Below are 19,604 nucleotides of genomic sequence, written 5' to 3'. Positions count from 1 at the left end.
GCTGGCTCACTCACCAGTATGGCCACTGGTGCATCAGGAGGGGACTGTGTTTGGGTGGTGCAGGTCCCTGTGGTGGCTGGTCCTGAGTCCTGTGCAGGCTGGTGGCTGACCTGTGGCCCCTGGATGCTATGGCTGGAGGTGGTGTCGTGTGGGAGACTTGTGGGACATAGGGAACACACTGTCAGTATCTGCCATCTGTTATCTACTTCCAAATAAACTGTTGCCTATCAACTGCCTACTTGACTACATTGCCCATAATGCACCATGCAGGTGGTTGCTACTCTGAAATGGAGCAATTCTGGTTGTTCGTGCTGCTGTGTACACGGTGGGTGGGGGTATGGCAGATATGGGTGTACATGCATGTCTCATGGTACTCACCGGTTGATGGTCCTGGCTCTGACGTGTCCAGCTCTCCCATCCCGCACACTGCCTCTGGCTCCAAGGTCTCCTCCACTCTTTCCTCCAGGGGTGTGGGTGGTGGTATAGTGGATGGTCCCCCTCCAGTGCCCCTCATCTCCCGGAGCCGCTCTGCCACCCTCTCCTTGGTCCGGGAGCGCAGGTCATACCACTGTTTCTTCAATTCTTCGATACTCCGGTGGCTCACACCCATGGAGTTGACCTTGTCCTGTATTTCAGCCCAAATCCTTTTCTTTTTTACCTCTGGCACACTGAGGGCTGCCCTCCTAAAAAGTTATTCATGGTGCTGGCAGCATTCCTCAGTCAGCACCTCCAGTTCTTTTTCTGCAAATTTCAATTTGCGCTTTCTAGGAGTGTCTGCCATGGTAGCTGCTGTTCCTCCTGTTTGCAGTTCAGCAGTTTAAAATGGGTGTGGTCCTCCCTCCTCCCAGGTGTATTAGTAAACTTCCTGGCTGTGATGTCATCATCAGGGGCCAGGAAGTGTTTTCCAGAGTGTTCTGCTGCACCTGCATTCAATTTACAGCACAGTGGCAATTTGCGACACCCACTCGCAATGTGCATGTTAGTTTTTAGCGCGGTCGCAAAAAGCGACCTCTCCAACAGCGGACTCGCAATCTGCGGTGCGACTCCATTTGCGAGTCGCAAAATGAAGTCGCTTTTTCTTCTTGGATACCATTTAGCGAGTCGGAAATTGCGAGTCGCAACGACTCGCAATTTCTGACTCGCTAATTTTTTCCTACCTACATCTGGCCCTTAGCTTCTTCAGGGCCCAGACCACTGCAAAGGCCTCCCTCTCTATGGCTGACCAACGCTTTTCTCTAGGTGTCAACCTTCTACTATTAAAAGCAACAGGTTGATCCTGGCCCTCTGAGTTTAGTTGTGATAACACTGCCCCAAACCCTACCTCAGAAGCATCTGTCTGGACAATGAACTTCTTAGAATTGTTTGGGCTTTTCAGGACAGGTGCAGTACACATAGCCTGCTTAAGCTCCACAAAAGCCTTTTGACAGCTGGCTGTCCATAATACCTTCTTGGGCATTTTCTTGGAAGTGAGGTGATTAAGAGGCGCAACAATGGAGCCATAGTTCTTAATGAACCTCCTGTAGTACCCAGTGAGACCAATAAAGGCTCTGACCTGGGTTTGAGTAGTAGGGGGAGACCAGTCTAAAATAGTCTGGACTTTCCCCTGCAGTGGTTCAATCTGTTCTCCACCAACCAGGTGTCCCAGATAAACCTTCCCCTGCCCTATCTGGCACTTTTAGGCCTTGATAGTGAGGTCTGCCTTTTACAGGGCCTCCAAAACTTTCTATAGGTGGACCAGGTGGCCATCCCAGGTGGATCTTAAGACACCAATATCATCAAGATGTGCTGCACTAAAAGCTTTCCAGACCTTGGAGGACTGTGTTCACCAACCTCTAAAAAGTGGTAGGTGCATTCTTCAAACCAAAGGGCATAGCAGTAAACTGATAATGCCCACCAATGGTAGAGAAAGCATCTTCTGATAGTTTGATCTGTGAATACCCTGCAGTCAAATCAAAAGTGCTGAGATACTTGACAGATGCCAAGGTATCTATGAGCTCATCTACCCTGGGTATAGGGTGAGCATCAGTCTTTGTGACTGTGTTGAGCCCTCTGTAATCTCCACAGAGCCTCATCTCTTTTTTTCCATTCTCAGAATGAGGTTTGGGAACAAGCATCACTGGGCTGGCCCAGGGGCTATCAAAGTCACTCCTAGGTCAAGCATTTTCTGAACTTCTGATTTAATGCAATCTCTGACATGGTCAGGCTGCCTATAAATCTTACTTTTGACAGGTAAACTGTCTCCAGTATCAATGGTGTATTCACATCATGTAGTCTGACCAGGTGTCATAGAAAAGAACTCAGAAAGTTGACCGAAGAGGTTCCTGCAGTCTTCCTTCTTCTCCTCATGAAGCAGTCTGCAAGGATAACTCCTTCCACTGAGCCATCAGCTGCGGTTTTGGAGAAGAGATCAGGGAGAGGGTCACTCTCTTCTTCCTGTCCCTCATCAGTGCCCATGACCAGGGTTAAGTCAGCCCTGTCATAGTAGTGCTTCAGGCGGTTCACATGAAGTACTCTAAGAGGACTTCTAGGAGTGCCTAGGTCAACTAAATAAGTGACCTCACCCTTTTTCTCCACTATAATGTGTGGTACACTCCATTTGTCCCGGAGTGCTCTGGGTGCCACCGGCTCCAGTACCCACACCTTCTGTCCTGGTTGGTACACTGTCAGGACAGACTTCTGGTCGTGCCATTGTTTCTGTAACTCTTGGCTTGCCTGAAGGCTTTCAGTGGCCTTTTTCATGTACTCAGCCATTCTAGATCTTAAGCCAAGTACATAATGCACTATATCTTGTTTTGGGGGCTTCAAGGGTTGCTCCTACCCCTCTTTCACAAGAGCTAATGGACCCCTAACAGGGTGGCCAAAAAGGAGATGAAAGGGCCTGTGGCCCACTCCTTTCTGGGGTACCTCCCTGTAGGCAAAAAGGAGGAATTGTAACAGGACATCCCATCCCCTCCTGAGTTTTTCAGAGAGTCCCATTATCATACCTTTGAGGGGGTCACATCCCTAATCCTATTGGGGGAATCCTCCATCTGCAAGATGGAGGATCTCTAAAAGTTAGAGTCACTTCAGCTCAGGACACCTTAGGGGCTGTCCTGACTGGTCAGTGACTCCTCCTTGTTGTTTTCTTTGTTTCCTCCGGCCTTGCCGCCAAAAGTGGGAACCGTGGCCGGAGGGGGCGGGCAACTCCACTAGCTGGAGTGTCCTGCGGTGCTGTGACAAAGGGGTGAGCCTTTGAGGCTCACCGCCAGGTGTTACAGCTCCTGCCTGGGGGAGGTGTTAGCATCTCCACCCAGTGCAGGCTTTGTTACTGGCCTCAGAGTGACAAAGGCACTCTCCCCATGGGGCCAGCAACATGTCTCTAGTGTTGCAGGCTGCTGGAACCAGTCAGCCTACACAGATAGTTGGTTAAGTTTCAGGGGGCACCTCTAAGGTGCCCTCTGGGGTGTATGTTACAATAAAATGTACACTGGCATCAGTGTGCATTTATTGTGCTGAGAAGTTTGATACCAAACTTCCCAGTTTTCAGTGTAGCCATTATGGTGCTGTGGAGTTCATGTTTGACAGACTCCCAGACCATATACTCTTATGGCTACCCTGCACTTACAATGTCTAAGGTTTGGCTTAACACTGTAGGGGCACAGTGCTCATGCACTGGTGCCCTCACCTATGGTATAGTGCACCCTGCCTTAGGGCTGTAAGGCCTGCTAGAGGGGTGTCTTACCTATACTGCATAGGCAGTGAGAGGCTGGCATGGCACCCTTAGGGGAGTGCCATGTCGACTTACTCATTTTGTTCTCACTAGCACACACAAGCTGGTAAGCAGTGTATCTGTGCTGAGTGGAGGGTCTCTAGGGTGGCTTAAGACATGCTGCATCCCTTAGAGACCTTCCCTGGCATCAGGGCCCTTGGTACCAGGGGTACCAGTTACAAGGGACTTATCTGGATGCCAGGGTGTGCCAATTGTGTATACAAAAGTACAGGTTAGGGAAAGAACACTGGTGCTGGGGCCTAGTTAGCAGGCCTCAGCACACTTTCAATTCAAAACATAGCATCAGCAAAGGCAAAAAGGCAGGGGGTAACCATGCCAAGGAGGCATTTCCTTACACCAGTAATGCAGCTTTTTGGTGCCTGCGGTAGCAGGGGGAAGATTCCGTCGACCCACGGGAGATTTCTTCGGAGCTTCTAGTGCAGAGAGGAGGCAGACTACCCCCACAGCATGCACCACCAGGAAAACAGTCGAGAAGGCGGCAGGATCAGCGTTACAGAGTTGCAGTAGTCGTTTTTGCTACTATGTTGCAGTTTTGCAGGCTTCCAGCGCGGTCAGCAGTCGATTCCTTGGCAGAAGGTGAAGAGAGAGATGCAGAGGAACTCTGATGAGCTCTTGCATTCGTTATCTAAAGTTTCCCCAGAGACAGAGACCCTAAATAGCCAGAAAAGAGGGTTTGGCTACTTAGGAGAGAGGATAGGCTACTAACACCTGAAGGAGCCTATCAGAAGGAGTCTCTGACGTCACCTGGTGGCACTGGCCACTAAGAGCAGTCCAGTGTGCTGGCAGCACCTCTGTTTCCAAAATGGCAGAGGTCTGGAGCACACTGGAGGAGCTCTAGACACCTCCCAGGGGAGGTGCAGGTCAGGGGAGTGGTCACTCCCCTTTCCTTTGTCCAGTTTCGCGCCAGAGCAGGGGCTAAGGGGTCCCTGAACCGGTGTAGACTGGCTTATGCAGAATTGGGCACATCTTTGCCCAAGAAAGCATTTCCAGAGGCTGGGGGAGGCTACTCCTCCTCTGCCTTCACACCATTTTCCAAAGGGAGAGGGTGTAACACCCTCTCTCAGAGGAAGTCCTTTGTTCTGCCATCCTGGGACAAGCCTGGCTTGACCCCAGGGGGGCAGAAACCTGTCTGAGGGGTTGGCAGCAGCAGCAGTGAAACCCCAGGAAAGGCAGTTTGGCAGTACAAGGGTCTGTGCTACAGACCACTGGGATCATGGAATTGTACCAATAATGCCAGGATGGCATAGAGGGGGCAATTCCATGATCTTAGACATGTTACATGGCCATATTCGGAGTTACCATTGTGAAGCTACATATAGGTAGTGACCTATATATAGTGCACGCGTGTAATGGTGTCCCCGCACTCACAAAGTTCAGGGAATTGGCCCTGAACAATGTGGGGGCACCTTGGCTAGTGCCAGGGTGCCCTCACACTAAGTAACTTTGCACCTAACCTTTACCAGGTAAAGGTTAGACATATAGGTGACTTATAAGTTACTTAAGTGCAGTGTAAAATGGCTGTGAAATAACGTGGACGTTATTTCACTCAGGCTGCAGTGGCAGGCCTGTGAAAGAATTGTCAGAGCTCCATATGGGTGGCAAAAGAAATGCTGCAGCCCATAGGGATCTCCTGGAACCCCAATACCCTGGGTACCTCAGTACCATATACTAGGGAATTATAAGGGTGTTCCAGTAAGCCAATGTAAATTGGTAAAATTGGTCACTAGCCTGTTAGTGACAATTTGAAAGAAATGAGAGAGCATAACCACTGAGGTTCTGATTAGCAGAGCCTCAGTGAGACAGTTAGTCACTACACAGGTAACACATTCAGGCACACTTATGAGCACTGGGGCCCTGGAGAACAGGGTCCCAGTGACACATACAACTAAAACAACATATATACAGTGAAAAATGGGGGTAACATGCCAGGCAAGATGGAACTTTCCTACACAACCCCCCCCCCCCCCAAACGAAGGACAATAAGACTAGCCATGACCTGATGAGTCTTCATTGTCTAAGTGGAAATATCTGGAGAGTCCATCTGCATTGGAGTGGCTACTCCCAGGTCTATGTTCCACTGTATAGTCCATTCCCTGTAGGGATATGGACCACCTCAACAATTTAGGATTTTCACCTTTCATTTGTTTTAGCCAAAGTAGAGGTTTGTGGTCTGTCTGAACAATGAAGTGAGTGCCAAACAGGTATGGCCTCAACTTCTTCAGTGCCCAGACCACAGCAGAGGCCTCCCTCTCAATGGCAGACCAACGCTTTTCTCTAGGGGTCAACCTCCTACTAATAAAAGCAACAGGTTGATCCTGGCCCTCAGAATTAAGTTGTGATAGGACTGCCCCTACTCCTAATTCAGATGCATCAGTTTGGACATAGAATGTTTTAGAGTAACAAGGGCTTTTCAGGACAGGTGCAGAGCACATGGCCTGCTTCAGCTCCTCAAAAGCTTTCTGACAGTTTGCTGTCCATAATACCTTTTTAGGCATTTTCTTGGATGTGAGGTCATTAAGAGGGGCTGCAATGGAGCCATAGTTCTTAATGTACCTCCTGTAATACCCAGTGAGGCCTAGGAAGGCTCTCACCTGAGTCTGAGTAGTAGGGGGAACCCAGTCTATGATAGTTTGGATTTTCCCCTGAAGTGGTGCAATCTGTTCCCCACCAACAAGGTGTCCCAGATAAACCACCTTACCCTGCCCTATCTGGCACTTTGAAGCCTTGATAGTGAGGCCTGCCTTTTGCAGGGCCTCTAAAACTTTCCATAGGTGGACCAGGTGATCATCCCAGCTGGAGCTAAAGACACCTATATCGTCCAAATATGCTGCACTGAAAGCTTCCAGCCCTTGCAGGACTGTGTTCACCAACCTCTGAAAAGTGGCAGGTGCATTTTTCAAACCAAAAGGCATTACAATGAACTGGTAATGTCCTCCAATGGTTGAAAATGCAGTTTTAGGTTTAGCATCTTCTGACAATTTGATCTGCCAATACCCTGCAGTCAAGTCAAAAGTGCTTAGATACTTGGCAGATGCCAGTGTATCTATCAGCTCATCTGCCCTGGGTATAGGGTGAGCATCAGTTTTGGTTACCAAGTTGAGACCTCTGTAGTCTACACAAAACCGCATTTCCTTCTTTCCATCTTTGGAATGGGGTTTTGGTACAAGTACCACAGGAGAAGCCCATGGACTTTCAGAGTGCTCAACCACTCCTAGTTCTAACATTTTCTGGACTTCTTGCTTTATGCAGTCCCTGACATGGTCAGGCTGACTATAGATCTTACTTTTGACAGGCAAGCTGTCTCCAGTTTCTATAGTGTGCTCACACCAAGACGTGGTACCTGGCACAGTAGAGAAGAGTTCAGAGAATTGGTCTAGGAGATTTATGCAATGGTCTTTCTGCTCAGCAGTAAGACAATCAGCCAAAACTACACCTTCCACAAGAGCATCTTGTTCTGTGGAAGAGAAGAGATCAGGTAGAGGATCACTGTCTTCTTCCTGTCCCTCATCAGTTGCCATGAGCAGGGTGAGATCAGCCCTGTCATAGTAGGGTTTCAGGCGGTTGACATGGAGCACCCTAAGGGGACTCCTGGCAGTGCCTAAGTCAACCAAGTAGGTGACTTCACCCTTTTTCTCAACAATTGTGTGGGGACCACTCCATTTATCTTGGAGTGCTCTTGGGGCCACAGGCTCCAAGACCCACACTTTCTGCCCTGGTTGGTACTGAACCAAAACAGCCTTCTGATCATGCCATTGCTTCAGGAGCTCTTGGCTGGCCTGAAGGTTTTTACTGGCCTTTTTCATATACTCAGCCATCCTTGATCTGAGGCCAAGTACATAGTCCACAATATCTTGTTTTGGAGCTTTTAAAGGTTGTTCCCAACCCTCCTTGACAAGTGTGAGTGGACCCCTAACAGGGTGTCCAAAAAGAAGTTCAAAGGGGCTGAAGCCCACTCCTTTCTGGGGTACCTCCCTGTAGGCAAAAAGGAGGCATGGTAGAAGGATATCCCATCTCCTGCGGAGTTTTTCAGGGAGACCCATAATCATGCCTTTGAGAGTTTTGTTAAATCTCTCCACCAGTCCATTAGTTTGTGGATGATAGGGTGTAGTGAACTTATAAGTCACACCACACTCCTTCCACATGGCCTTTAAGTATGCAGACATGAAATTGCTTCCCCTGTCTGATACTACTTCCTTTGGGAAGCCCACCCTGGAAAATATTCCCAGGAGGGCCTTTGCCACTGCAGGAGCTGTAGTGGTCCTTAAAGGAATAGCTTCAGGGTATCTTGTGGCATGGTCCACTACCACCAAGATGAATCTATTGCCTGAAGCAGTAGGAGGGTCAAGGGGGCCAACTATGTCAACCCCTACCCTTTCAAAGGGAACCCCAACCACAGGCAGTGGAATAAGGGGTGCCTTTGGAGTTCCACCTGTCTTGCCACTGGCTTGACAGGTTTCACAGGACTTACAAAACTCTTTTGTGTCCTCAGACATTCTAGGCCAATGAAACAAGGGAACAAGCCTGTCCCAAGTTTTCACTTGTCCCAGATGCCCAGCTAGGGGAATGTTGTGGGCTAGAGTTAGGAGGAACTTTCTGTACTCCTGAGGAATTACTAATCTCCTGGCAGCTCCAGGTTTAGTATCCCTTGCCTCAGTATACAAGAGATTGTCCTCCCAGTAAACTCTGTGAGAGTCACTGACATCCCCATTAGCCTGTTTGACAGCTTGCTGTCTCAGATCCTCTAATGTGGGACAGGTTTGCTGTGCCACACTCAGCTCCTCTCTGGCAGGCCCTCCTTCACCCAAAAGCTCAGCAGTGTCTGCTTCAAGCTCCTCTGGTGTAGGTTCTGCATAGGGAGGGAATTCTTCTTCCTCAGAAGTAGAATCCACTGTAGAGGGAGGGATAGTAGGAAGTGGTTTGCTTCTACTAGCCCTAGCTTTAGGGAGCACTTGGTCCATTGTTCCAGGATCCAAGCTTCCCTGTCCTTTTTGCTTTTTGGCCTGAGCCCTGGTTAAAGCAAAAATATGCCCTGGGATGCCCAGCATTGCTGCATGGGCCTCCAACTCCACATCTGACCAAGCTGATGTCTCCAAATCATTTCCTAGTAGACAGTCTACAGGTAAATCTGAGGCTACCACAACTTTCTTTGGACCAGTAACCCCCCCCCCCAGTTGAGATTTACAACAGCCATGGGGTGGCTAAGTGTGTTGTTGTGAGCATCGGTTACTTGGTACTGGTGACCAAGTAGGTGTTGTTCAGGGTGGACCAGTTTCTCTATGACCATAGTCACACTGGCACCAGTGTCCCTGTAGGCCTGAACCTCAACACCATTTATTAGGGGTAGCTGCTTGTACTTATCCATATTAAGGGGACAAGCAACTAAGTTGGCTAAATCAATAGCCCCCTCAGAGACTAACACAGCCTCTGTGGTCTCCCTAATAAGACCAACCCCAACTAAGTTACCAATAGTGAGCCCAGCTACTCCCTTGGATTGGCTATTAGTAGGTTTGCTCCCACCACCACTGCTATTAGTAGGGACACTAGGTGTAGCAGTAGGGGTTGTAGTGGTAGGAGGCTTGGTGCTTTTCTTTGGACAACTGGGATCTGTTGTCCAATGGCCTTTTATATTACATAAATAGCACCATGGTTTCTTTTCCTTGTTCTGATTTGAAGAGGATTTGGGCCCACCACCCCCACCAGAGTGTTTTTGTGGGCCTGATGAAGACTCATTTTTAGATTTGTCCCCACCCTTGTCAGAAGACTTACCATCCTTCTTCTTGCCATCTTTGTCACCCCCTGTATGAACTTTTCTGTTCACTCTTGTTCTGACCCATTTGTCTGCCTTCTTTCCCAATTCTTGGGGAGAGGTCAGATCAGAGTCCACCAAGTACTGGTGCAACAAATCAGACACACAATTATTAAGAATATGCTCTCTCAGGATCAAGTTATACAGGCTGTCATAATCAGTAACATTACTGCCATGTAACCACCCCTCCAAGGCCTTCACTGAATGGTCAACAAAATCAACCCAGTCTTGTGAAGACTCCTTTTTGGTCTCTCTGAACTTTATCCTGTATTGTTCAGTGGTTAAGCCATAACCATCCAGGAGTGCATTCTTAAGAACATGGAAATTATTGGCATCACTTTCTTTCACATTAAGGAGCCTATCCCTACCTTTTCCACTAAATGATAGCCATAGGATAGCAGCCCACTGCCTTTGAGGGACATCCTGTACAACACAGGCCCTCTCAAGTGCAGCAAACCACTTGTTAATGTCATCCCCCTCCTTATAAGGGGGAACTATCTTGTGCAGATTCCTGGAATCATGCTCTTTTACAGGATGACTATGGGGAATACTGCTGCTGCCACCATGGGTATCTAACCCCAACTTCTGTCTTTCCTTTTCTAGTTCAAAAGACTGTCTATTCAAATCCAGCTGTTGCTTCTTAAGCTTCAGTCTGGTTTGTTCCACCCTCAACTTATTGAGTTCCCTCTCTAACATTCTGTCATCAGGGTTGGTGGGAGGGACATTCTTAGACACAGAAGAATGAACAGAAGGAGACCTGTCCCTTACAGAAGCCACCCTAACAGCTTGGCTAACAGAAACATCACTACCAGTGTGGTGAGAATAAATGCTTTTGCTATGATGTGAGACAACACTATTTGTATGGTGTGGCTCTCCATCATTACCAACTATGCTAGACTGTCTAGTAATGGGCAGGCTAGGAACTTTCTTTCCTGAATCTGTTCCTGGGGGAGTCCCTGAATCAGATTGGGAACCATTTGCTACTTTTTCAACAGATGTGGCCCCTTTGGCTTATCGTGTTCTCTAAGCATATTAAGCAACAATTCCAAGGAAGGATTCTTCCCTACACTCAACCCTCTCTCTACACAGAGACTCCTTGCTCCTTTCCAGCTAAGGTGGTCATATGCAAGTTTGGACAGATCAACATTTTGGCCTGTGCCAGACATTTTTAGAGAGAGTTAAAGTGATTAAAAAAGAGAAAAACGTTTTCAGAACTTTTAGAAAGACAGAAAAAAACGTTTTAAACTTTTTAGAACTTTTTAGAAAGTTTAGATGTACTTTTCAGCACTTAGAAAAGAGTGAAAAGAGGAAATGCAAAACTTTTTAGCACTGTGTACACACACTGAACTTGTTTTGTATATTTTTCTCTTATGAAAAGTACAATGACAAGAGTGGTAAGTAGTCTCAAAGCACTTATCCCACCGCTGCACAACCAATGTAGGAGGCTGGACTGGCTTGTAGTGAGTACCAAGGGGTACTTGCACCTTGCACCAGGCCCAGTTATCCCTTATTAGTGTATAGGGTGTCTAGCAGCTTAGGCTGATAGATAATGGTAGCTTAGCAGAGCAGCTTAGGCTGAACTAGGAGACGTGTGAAGCTACTACAGTACCACAAGTGTCACTTGCACAATATCATAAGAAAACACAATACACAGTTATACTAAAAATAAAGGTACTTTATTTTTATGACAATATGCCAAAGTATCTTAGAGTGTACCCTCAGTATGAGGATAGCAAATATACACAAGTTATATGTACACAATACCAAAAATATGCAGTATAGTCTTAGAAAACAGTGCAAACAATGTATAGTTACAATAGAATGCAATGGGGACACATAGGGATAGGGGCAACACAAACCATATACTCCAAAAGTGGAATGCGAACCACGAATGGACCCCAAACCTATGTGACCTTGTAGAGGGTCGCTGGGACTATTAGAAAATAGTGAGAGTTAGAAAATTAGCCCTCCCCAAGACCCTGAAAAGTGAGTGCAAAGTGCACTGAAGTTTCCCAAAAGACAAAGAAGTCGTGATAGAGGAATAATGCAGGAAAGACACAAACCAACAATGCAACAACTGTGGATTTCCAATCTAGGGTACCTGTGGAACAAGGGAACCAAGTCCAAAAGTCACAAGCAAGTCGGCGATGGGCAGATGCCCAGGAAATGCCAGCTGCGGGTGCAAAGAAGCTACTACTGGACAGAAGAAGCTGCGGTTTCTGCAGGAACCAAAAGGGCTAGAGACTTCCCCTTTGGTGGACGGATCCCTCTCGCCGTGGAGAGTTGTGCAGAAGTGTTTTCCCGCCGAAAGAATGCCAACAAGCCTTGCTAGCTGCAAATCGTGCGGTTAGCGTTTTTGGATGCTGCTGTGGCCCAGGAGGGACCAGGAGGTCGCAAATTGGACCAGAAGATAGAAGGGACGTCGAGCAAGACAACGAGCCCTGTTAGCAGCAGGTAGCACCCGGAGAAGTGCCAGAAATAGGCACTACGAGGATGCGTGAAACGGGGCTCGCCTAAGTTGCACAAAGGAGTCCCACGTCGCCGGAGACCAACTTAGAAAGTCGTGCAATGCAGGTTAGAGTGCTGTGGACCCAGGCTTGGCTGTGCACAAAGGATTTCCGCCGGAAGTGCACGGAAGCCGGAGTATTTGCAATAGACGCGGTTTCCAACAATGCAGTCTGGCGTGGGGAGGCAAGGACTTACCTCCACCAAACTTGGACTGAAGAGTCACTGGACTGTGGGAGTCACTTGGACAGAGTTGCTGGATTCAAGGGACCTCGCTCGTCGTGCTGAGAGGAGACCCAAGGGACCGGTATTGCAGCTTTTTGGTGCCTGCGGTAGCAGGGGGAAGATTCCGTCGACCCACGGGAGATTTCTTCGGAGCTTCTAGTGCAGAGAGGAGGCAGACTACCCCCACAGCATGCACCACCAGGAAAACAGTCGAGAAGGCAGCAGGATCAGCGTTACAGAGTTGCAGTAGTCGTCTTTGCTACTATGTTGCAGTTTTGCAGGCTTCCAGCGCGGTCAGCAGTCGATTCCTTGGCAGAAGGTGAAGAGAGAGATGCAGAGGAACTCTGATGAGCTCTTGCATTCGTTATCTAAAGTTTCCCCAGAGACAGAGACCCTAAATAGCCAGAAAAGAGGGTTTGGCTACTTAGGAGAGAGGATAGGCTACTAACACCTGAAGGAGCCTATCAGAAGGAGTCTCTGACGTCACCTGGTGGCACTGGCCACTCAGAGCAGTCCAGTGTGCTGGCAGCACCTCTGTTTCCAAGATGGCAGAGGTCTGGAGCACACTGGAGGAGCTCTGGACACCTCCCAGGGGAGGTGCAGGTCAGGGGAGTGGTCACTCCCCTTTCCTTTGTCCAGTTTCGCGCCAGAGCAGGGGCTAAGGGGTCCCTGAACCGGTGTAGACTGGCTTATGCAGAATTGGGCACATCTGTGCCCAAGAAAGCATTTCCAGAGGCTGGGGGAGGCTACTCCTCCCCTGCCTTCACACCATTTTCCAAAGGGAGAGGGTGTAACACCCTCTCTCAGAGGAAGTCCTTTGTTCTGCCATCCTGGGACAAGCCTGGCTTGACCCCAGGGGGGCAGAAACCTGTCTGAGGGGTTGGCAGCAGCAGCAGCTGCAGTGAAACCCCAGGAAAGGCAGTTTGGCAGTACCAGGGTCTGTGCTACAGACCACTGGGATCATGGAATTGTAGAAATAATGCCAGGATGGCATAGAGGGGGCAATTCCATGATCTTAGACATGTTACATGGCCATATTCGGAGTTACCATTGTGAAGCTACATATAGGTAGTGACCTATATGTAGTGCACGCGTGTAATGGTGTCCCCGCACTCACAAAGTTCAGGGAATTGGCCCTGAACAATGTGGTGGCACCTTGGCTAGTGCCAGGGTGCCCTCACACTAAGTAACTTTGCACCTAACCTTTACCAGGTAAAGGTTAGACATATAGGTGACTTATAAGTTACTTAAGTGCAGTGTAAAATGGCTGTGAAATAACGTGGAAGTTATTTCACTCAGGCTGCAGTGGCAGGCCTGTGTAAGAATTGTCAGAGCTCCCTATGGGTGGCAAAAGAAATGCAGCAGCCCATAGGGATCTCCTGGAACCCCAATACCCTGGGTACCTCAGTACCATATACTAGGGAATTATAAGGGTGTTCCAGTAAGCCAATGTAAATTGGTAAAATTGGTCACTAGCCTGTTAGTGACAATTTGAAAGAAATGAGAGAGCATAACCACTGAGGTTCTGATTAGCAGAGCCTCAGTGAGACAGTTAGTCACTACACAGGTAACACATTCAGGCACACTTATGACCACTGGGGCCCTGGAGAACAGGGTCCCAGTGACACATACAACTAAAACAACATATATACAGTGAAAAATGGGGGTAACATGCCAGGCAAGATGGTACTTTCCTACAATTGTTCAGTGGTTAAGCCAAATCCATCCAAGTGTGCAGTTGTAAGAATACCATAGTTGTCTGAGTCTTTTTCTCTGACAGTGAGAAGTCTATCCCTCCCCTTGTCAGAAAAGAATAACCACAGAATAGCAGCCCACTGCCTTTGAGGGACCCTCTGACCTTTGCAGGTCCTCTCAAGTGCAGCAAACCACTTGTAAATAGCATCTCCCTCCTTGTATGGGGGAACCATTTTGTGCAGATTTCTAGAGTCAGTGGTGTCCTCCCTAACTCCATAACTCCTGAAACTGCTGCTGCTGCCACCATGGTGAACTAACCTTAACCCCTGCCTTTCCCTTTCCATGGCCAAGGCCTCCCTATCTAAGGCTAGCTGTTGCTGCTGCAGCCTCAGCCTGGCCTCCTCCAGTCTCAGTTTCCTGAGCTCCCTATCTATGGAGTCATCACCTGGAGTTGAACCATGGGATCCCTCAGACACTGAGGTGATATTGGAATGTGCAGAGGTAGACCTTTCCCTAACTTTTGTGACCCTAGTGACTTGAGCTCTGGGTGTGAAGGGAGCCCTATCTGAGTGACTATCCCTCCCATTGCCAGCTACACTAGTAGGTCTGCTAGGTGTAATATCTTTCGAAGAGCCATCCTCTGAATCTGAAGGATGATTCTCTGATTCTATGGGTATTGGATCTTCCTCCTCCTCCTGGTTACCAGCATGTTCCTGGTCATCTTGACGAAGGAGGCTCAGAAGAAAATTCTTATTGGGGTTCTTCCCTACATCTAGTTTCCTGTCTGAGCAAAGCCCTTTCAATTCCTTGAAGGTCATGCCTTCATAGGGAGTACCCATGGCCTCAGAGCTAGGCCCAGCAGTACACATAATGTGAGTGTGTGTTAGTGTTGTGTACCTAACCTCTGGTCTCTTGGAAAGGAAAGTAAGAGACTAGAACCCTGTACTAGATATATTTGTGTAACACTAGGTATAGAGTATTCGTTCCTGTGGAAAGCACCAGTGACAGAGTGATAAGGCAATTGCAAGTACTTATCCCACCGCTGCACCACCAATGTAGGAGTCTGGCCTGGTTTGTAGTGAGTACCTAAGGTACTTACACCTTATACCAGGTCCAGTTACAGTTTATTAGTGAAATGTAGTCAGTGTCTAGAAGCCAGGCTCTCTAGGGATAGTGTGGATGAGCAGCCAAAGCATAACTAGGAGACATGTAAAGCTCATGCAATACCACTGTAGTCACACAGTACTCACACACATGAAAGAAAATACTCTGTGTTACAAAATAAAGGTTCTTTATTTTGGTGACACAAACACCAAAAATACCATAGAGACTATACTCTCTTAGGAGGTAAGTAATACAGAACTTATATACACTAGTTTGCAGAAATAGCAATAAAAACAGTTAGAAAACAGTGCAATTAGTGAAAATCACAATAGTTAGAAATGGGCCTGGGGGAACATAAACCATATACTAAGAAAGTGGAATGCGAAAGTCGGTTTCCCACCTAGGCAAGTGTAGTGTGTAGATGGGCGCTGGGAGTCTTAGAAAAGACCAAAGGTAAGTAATAGAACCCACCCCAGAGCCCAGGAAAGCAGGAGTAAATCACAGTAACTTTCCCAGAACACACACGAACACGAGAAAGACGATTATGCAAGAACCAGAAGAGACTGCAAGACTCCAACAGTGGATTCCTGGACCTGAAGACCTGTGGAAGAATGGGACCAAGTCCAAGAAGCACAGGACAGTCCAGGTGTAGGAAAGTACCCTCTTTTTGGCATAGTTACCCCCATTTTCTGCGTGATATCAGTGGGTTTGACTGTGTTCACTGGGATTCTGCTAACCAGGACCCCAGTGATTATGCTCTCTCTCCTCTAAATTTTGTCACTGCATACTGGTAACCATGACACATCACTCAATGCTACACCAATCCACTCTACTCCACTCCACTCTACTCTACTGTACGACACTCCACTGTACGAAACACTCCTCCACTGTACGAAATATTCCTCCACTGTACTCTCCAACACTCCACTTAACAGCACTCTACTTGACGACACTCCACTCTGCGATTTGAAACACATTTTAAATAAAAAATACAAACCTTTGAAATTCAATGTAAAAAGCAAAGGTTAAAGCATAATTATAGCTAACTTAAAATACACAAACATGAGAAATTCTTAAGTTATAGTTATAACTTAAGGGATATATTTATGAAAAAATCATGCAGCACAGCAAGTCACCTTGCTGTGCTGCATGAAAGGGAAAGGGCAGGAATGCACCATATTTAACATAATATGGTGCTTTCCTGTCTCTTCCCTGCACTGGCGCACAATGTGCTGGCTAGCGCCAACACAGGCACCCTTGCACTATTGTGAAATGGTGCCTGAGTTGTAAGCAGGATGTTTTTGTGCAGGAAGGAACACCTTCCTGCACAAAAACAATCCTGAGAGGCATTTTCCTCTTTCTATGTGTGCTGCATGATGCAGCACACATAGAAAGAGAGAGTAACGAAGAGAATAAAGATATTTCTCCTCGTTACTCCTCCCCTGGGGATGCACAGCATTTTGACACATTCCCAGTGTAGGAGGCTGGACTGGCTTGTAGTGAGTACCAAGGGGTACTTGCACCTTGCACCAGGCCCAGTTATCCCTTATTAGTGTATAGGGTGTCTAGCAGCTTAGGCTGATAGATAATGGTAGCTTAGCAGAGCAGCTTAGGCTGAACTAGGAGACGTGTGAAGCTACTACAGTACCACTTAGTGTCATATGCACAATATCATAAGAAAACACAATACACAGTTATACTAAAAATAAAGATACTTTATTTTTATGACAATATGCCAAAGTATCTTAGAGTGTACCCTCAGTGAGAGGATAGGAAATATACACAAGATATATATACACAATAGCAAAAATATGCAGTATAGTCTTAGAAAACAGTGCTAACAATGTATAGTTACAATAGGATGCAAAGGGGAAACATAGGGATAGGGGCAACACAAACCATATACTCCAAAAGTGGAATGCGAACAATGTATGGACCCCAAACCTATGTGACCTTGTAGAGGGTCGCTGGGACTTTTAGAAAATAGTGAGAGTTAGAAAAATAACCCTCCCCAAGACCCTGAAAAGTGAGTGCAAAGTGCACTAAAGTTCCCCTAAGGACAAAGAAGTCGTGTTAGAGGAATAATGCAGGAAAGACACAAACCAGCAATGCAACAACTGTGGATTTCCAATCTAGGGTACCTGTGGAACAAGGGAACCAAGTCCAAAAGTCACAAGCAAGTCGGAGATGGGCAGATGCCCAGGAAATGCCAGCTGCGGGTGCAAAGAAGCTTCTACTGGACAGAAGAAGCTGAGGTTTCTGCAAGAACGAAAAGGGCTAGAGACTTCCCCTTTGGTGGACGGATCCCACTCGCCGTGGAGAGTCGTGCAGAAGTGTTTTTCCGCTGAAAGAATGCCAACAAGCCTTGCTAGCTGCAAATCGTGCGGTTAGCGTTTTTGGACGCTGCTGAGGCCCAGGAGGGACCAGGAGGTTGCAAGTTGGACCAGCAGAGAGAGGGGACGTCGAGCAAGACAAGGAGCCCTCTCTGAAGCCGGTAGCACCCGGAGAAGTGCCAGAAACAGGCACTACAAGGAAGCATGAAACGGTGCTCGCCGAAGTTGCACAAAGGAGTCCCACGTCGCCGGAGACCAACTTAGAAAGTCGTGCAATGCAGGTTAGAGTGCCGTGGACCCAGGCTTGGCTGTGCACAAAGGATTTCCGCCGGAAGTGCACAGGGGCCGGAGTAGCTGCAAAGTCGCGGTTCCCAGCAATGCAGCCCAGCGAGGTGAGGCAAGGACTTACCTCCACCAAACTTGGACTGAAGAGTCACTGGACTGTGGGGGTCACTTGGACAGAGTTGCTGGATTCGAGGGACCTCGCTCGTCGTGCTGAGAGGAGACCCAAGGGACCGGTAATGCAGATTTTTGGTGCCTGCAGTTGCAGGGGGAAGATTCCGTCGACCCACAGGAGATTTCTTCGGAGCTTCTGGTGCAGAGAGGAGGCAGACTACCCCCACAGCATGCACAAGCAGGAAAACAGTCGAGAAGGCGGCAGGATCAGCGTTACAGAGTTGCAGTAGTCGTCTTTGCTACTATGTTGCAGGTTTGCAGGCTTCCAGCGCGGTCAGCAGTCGATTCCTTATCAGAAGGTGAAGAGAGAGATGCAGAGGAACTCGGCTGAGCTCATGCATTCGTTATCTAAAGTTTCCCCAGAGACAGACACCCTAAATAGCCAGAAAAGAGGGTTTGGCTACCTAGGAGAGAGGATAGGCTACTAACACCTGAAGGAGCCTATCAGAAGGAGTCTCTGACGTCACCTGGTGGCACTGGCCACTCAGAGCAGTCCAGTGTGCCAGCAGCACCTCTGTTTCCAAGATGGCAGAGGTCTGGAGCACACTGGAGGAGCTCTGGACACCTCCCAGGGGAGGTGCAGGTCAGGGGAGTGGTCACTCCCCTTTCCTTTGTCCAGTTTCGCGCCAGAGCAGGGCTAAGGGGTCCCCTGAACCGGTGTAGACTGGCTTATGCAGAATTGGGCACATCTGTGCCCAACAAAGCATTTCCAGAGGCTGGGGGAGGCTACTCCTCCCCTGCCTTCACACCATTTTCCAAAGGGAGAGGGTGTAACACCCTCTCTCAGAGGAAGTCCTTTGTTCTGCCATCCTGGGCCAGGCCTGGCTGGACCCCAGGAGGGCAGATGCCTGTCTGAGGGGTTGGCAGCAGCAGCAGCTGCAGTGAAACCCCAGGAAGGGCAGTTTGGCCGTACCAGGGTCTGTGCTACAGACCACTGGGATCATGGGATTGTGCCAACTATGCCAGGATGGTATAGAGGGGGCAATTCCATGATCATAGACATGTTACATGGCCATATTCGGAGTTACCATTGTGAAGCTACATATAGGTAGTGACCTATATGTAGTGCACGCGTGTAATGGTGTCCCCGCACTCACAAAGTTCAGGGAATTGGCTCTGAACAATGTGGGGGCACCTTGGCTAGTGCCAGGGTGCCCTCACACTAAGTAACTTTGCACCTAACCTTTACCAGGTAAAGGTTAGACATATAGGTGACTTATAAGTTACTTAAGTGCAGTGTAAAATGGCTGTGAAATAACGTGGACGTTATTTCACTCAGGCTGCAGTGGCAGGCCTGTGTAAGAATTGTCAGAGCTCCCTATGGGTGGCAAAATGATTGCTGCAGCCCATAGGGCTCTCCTGGAACCCCAATACCCTGGGTACCTCAGTACCATATACTAGGGAATTATAAGGGTGTTCCAGTAAGCCAATGTAAATTGGTAAAATTGGTCACTAGCCTGTTAGTGACAATTTTAAAGAAATGAGAGAGCATAACCACTGAGGTTCTGGTTAGCAGAGCCTCAGTGAGACAGTTAGGCACCACACAGGGAACACATACATATGGGCCACAAACTTATGAGCACTGGGGTCCTGACAAGCAGGGTCCCAGTGGCACATAACAAACATACTGAAAACATAGGGTTTTCACTATGAGCCCTGGGCCCTGGCAAGCAGGATACCAGTGAGACAGTGAAAACACCCTGACATACAC

The sequence above is a fragment of the Pleurodeles waltl genome, chromosome 3_2, assembly GCF_031143425.1.
Source record: "Pleurodeles waltl isolate 20211129_DDA chromosome 3_2, aPleWal1.hap1.20221129, whole genome shotgun sequence".
Lineage (NCBI taxonomy): Eukaryota > Metazoa > Chordata > Amphibia > Caudata > Salamandridae > Pleurodeles > Pleurodeles waltl.
Note: the sequence above shows the minus strand (reverse complement) of the source record.